The following is a 4185-nucleotide window of genomic DNA, read 5'->3' as shown; positions in this document are numbered from 1 at the left end:
ACTGCTTTAAACTAAGCTTGAAGGGGGAAAGGGAACCAGCTGAGCTAACTGGAAATAGGCCCAAGAATTGCAAGTGTAAGATAGGGGTGAACTCAGTTGCCCAGATGAGGTGCATGTATACCAATGCACGCAGTTTGGGCAATAAACAAGAAGAGCTGGAGGCCATGGTACAACTGCAAAGCTATGATGTAGTTGCCATCACGGAAACGTGGTGGGATGACTCATATAACTGGAGTACTACATTGGCTGGATACAGACTCTTCAGGAGAGATAGAAAAGGAAGAAGAGGAGGTGGCGTAGCTCTTTATGTTAAGCAAACCTTCAATGCCATTGAAATTGAAACAAAGGAAGAAGGTGTTGAAGGTTTATGGATAAGAATCAAGGGGAAGGCCAACAACGCCGACATCATATTGGGAGTCTGTTATCGTCGACCCGATCAAGAAGAAGAAGTAGACGATTTATTCTATAAGCAGTTGTGCAATGTTTCAAGATCATCAACCCTTGTTCTTGTTGGTGATTTTAATCTACCAGATATCTGCTGGGAACTTAATACAGCAGTAAAGGGGCAATCCAGAAAATTCTTAGAATCTATGGAGGATAACTTTTTGTTACAGCTGGTAGATGAACCCACCAGGGAAGGGACTACATTAGATCTGTTATTTACAAATAGGGATGGGCTGGTGGGGGATGTGATGGTTGGAGGTCGTTTGGGGCAGGGTGACCATGATATAATAGAGTTTTCAATACTTGGCGATATTAGGAAGAGCACCAGTAAAACTCGTACACTGGACTTCCGGAGGGCGGACTTTGGCCTGTTTAAGAGATTAATTCAGAGCGTCCCTTGGGAAGCCACCCTTAAAAATAAAGGAGTTCAGGAAGGGTGGGCTTACTTCAAGGCAGAGATCTTGAGGGTGCAGGAACAAACCATTCCTGTATCCCGAAAGATCAGTCAACGGGGCAAACGTCCAGCCTGGCTGGGAAAGGAGAGCTTGGAGGAACTTAGGAATAAAAAGAGGACATATCAGAGTTGGAAAAAGGGTCAGGTCTCCAAGGAAGTATTCAAGAGGGCTGCTAGAGTATGCAGGAAAAAAATTAGGGAGGCCAAAGCTCAGTTTGAACTCAGGATAGCGACTGCTGTTAAGGATAATAAAAAATGTTTTTATAAATATATTAATAGTAGGAAGAAAGGTAGGACCAGCCTTTGTTCTTTACTGGACAAAGGTGGGAAGTTAGTATTTGCAGACGAGGAGAAGGTAGAAGTGTTTAATGCCTATTTTGCCTCGGTTTTTAATGGGAAGATGACTTGCCCTCAAGACTCCCGTCTGTCTAGGCTGGTTGATGGTTTTAGGGAAAAGAATGGTCCCCACATTATCCAAGAGGAGGCTGTTATAGAACTATTGAAATGCTTGGACATTCATAAATCTATGGGACCAGACGGGATCCACCCCAGGGTAATGAGAGAGCTGGCAAATGAGATTGCAAAGCCACTCTCTATCATTTACCAACAGTCATGGATTACTGGTGAGGTTCCGGATGACTGGAAGCTGGCCAATGTGATACCCATTCACAAAAAGGGTGCAAAGGAAGATCCTGGCAATTATAGACCAGTCAGCCTGACCTCTATACCTGGCAAAATAATGGAACAGTTTATATTACGTGTCATCATGTAAAATTTGCAGGATGGCCAGGGTATCAGACCCACCCAGCACGGATTTAGGAGGGGTAGATCACGTCTGACTAACCTGATCACCTTTTATGACCAGGTAACCCGGATAGTGGACGCAGGGAAGGCTGTAGATGTTGTTTTTCTGGATTTCAGCAAGGCCTTCGACACTGTTTCCCATAGCGTACTCCTAGACAAACTCGCAGGCCGTGGTCTGGACAGGAATACCCTTTGCTGGGTTCAGAACTGGCTGGATGGCCGGGCCCAGAGAGTGGTGGTGAATGGTGTCACATCCAGCTGGCGACCAGTCACCAGTGGTGTCCCTCAGGAGTCTGTGCTGGGGCCAGTTCTGTTCAATATTTTTATTGACGATATGGATGAGGGTTTAGAGTCTTTTATTAGTTAATTTGCAGATGACACTAAATTGGGAACGTGTGTAGATCTGCTAGAGGGACGTAGGGCTCTGCAGAGAGATTTGGAACGGTTGGATGGATAGGCAGAATCAAATGGGATGAACTTCAATAAGTCCAAGTGCCGAGTACTGCACTTCGGCCACAATAACACCCTGCATCGATGTAAGCTGGGGACGGTGTGTCTGGACAGTGCTCAGGTGGAAAGGGACCTGGGGGTGCTGGTTGACAGTTGATTGAATATGAGCCAGCAGTGTGCCCAGGTGGCCAAGAGGGCCAATGGCATCCTGGCCAGTATCAGGAATGGTGTGGCCAGCAGGAGCAGGGAGGTCATTCTTCCCCTGTACTCGGCACTGGTGAGGCCTCACCTGGAGTATTGCATCCAGTTCTGGGCCCCTGACTTTAGGAGGGACGTTGAGTTGCTTGAGCGTGTCCAGAGGAGAGCAACGAGGCTGGTGAGGGGCTTGGAGCACAAGCCATATGAAGAATGACTGAGGGAGCTGGGGTTGTTTAGCCTGGAGAAAAGGAGACTAAGGGGTGACCTTATCACTCTCTACAACTTCCTGAAGGGTGGCTGTGGTGAGCTGGGGGTCGGTCTCTTTCTCCGGGCGACAACAGAGAGAACAAGAGGACACAGTCTCAAGATGCAAGTTAGAATTAAGAAGGAAGTATTTTACAGAAAGAGTGGTCAGATACTGCAATCATCTAGCCAGTGAGGTGGTGGAGTCATCATCCCTCGAAGAGTTCAAAAAAAGACTGGATGTGGCACTTGCTGCCATGATCTAGTTGAATTGTTAGAACATGGGTTGGACTTGATGATCTTACAGGTCTCTTCCAGCCTTGAATTTCTGTGATTCTGTGATTCTGTGATCACTGGGTGGCTATGTAACATCATAGGATGGGCTGTGACATCACATAGTGACTTTCTGACACCACAGAGTCTTCTGTGAAATCACAGTGCAGGTGCATGACATTCCAGGGTGACATCCCAGAGCTGGCTCTGTGATATCACAAGGGTGCTGCGTGATGTCCCAGAGTGGGCAGTGACATCACAGATGACTGTGTGACATTGCAAAAGGGCTGTGTGGCATCATAGGGGGCTGTGGAATCACAGATGGCTGTGTGAGGTCCCTGGGGAGGTCACTCTGCCCCGACCCCCCTCACAGTTCCCCCAGGAGCAGTCTAACCCTGCTCGTGCACAGTGGGGTCCCCTGTCCCCCCGGGTCCCCCCGCCCCCAGCCCAGCAGCCTCCCCCAGAGGATGTTCCATGAGATCGACCCCAGAGCCTGACACAGGGACGGAGGGCCGGGGCCCTGGGGGTGGCACAAGGGGACAGGGACCCCCCGGCAGCGTCCATGTGTCCCCCAGGGCCAGAGCCTGGGCCAGGGCTCCTTCACCCTGTTACGAACGAGGCCTTGAGAGTGCTGAAAAAATCCCCAGCAAGGGAGCAGCAAAAACCAGATTTAATATTAAGGGACAGCAGCACAAAGTTCCTTGGCAAGAGTCACTCTGCTCCTGACTGGGCACTTCAGGCACACCAATGAAACAAAGTAACAGCAAAACCAAGCAAAATCCAGTCAATCAAACCAGAAATCAGGCAAGAACTCTTCCTGGGTATGTGTGAGACACAAGGACAGTGAGGGCAAAGATAAAAGGAATATGGGCCAAAAGCTTAACAGAGCTCAAACTTAACAGGACTTTACTCATACCTTAACTTTAACTGGTACCTTCAACTCCCCAATTTAGCAAAAGAACAGCACTTAGCACTATTTAATCTAACTTAAAACCTATGAGTTAGAAATTTAACAGAGGAATTACACTTAACAATTCTTAACTTAGCTAATAAATTAAATGTAACAACTTAGAAAAAGAGCAACTCTTAGCAGCATTTAACTTTGTTTAGACCTCATGACTTGTACTTACTTACTGATATCTGGATATCTGACTCACTCAGGTATCCAAGGCACTCCAACCCCTTAGAGAGCAGCATTTCTGCCACGTTTCCCCAGCACAGGCACTCCTGTGTGCACGCAGACACAAAGAGTCAGTGCAAGGCACTTGGGAACAGTTCCCCTGAGGGCAGGAAATGCTCCCTGTGGATGCTTCGGCATC

This window comes from Melospiza melodia, chromosome 7, assembly GCF_035770615.1.
Source record: "Melospiza melodia melodia isolate bMelMel2 chromosome 7, bMelMel2.pri, whole genome shotgun sequence".
Taxonomy (NCBI): domain Eukaryota; kingdom Metazoa; phylum Chordata; class Aves; order Passeriformes; family Passerellidae; genus Melospiza; species Melospiza melodia.
Note: the sequence above shows the minus strand (reverse complement) of the source record.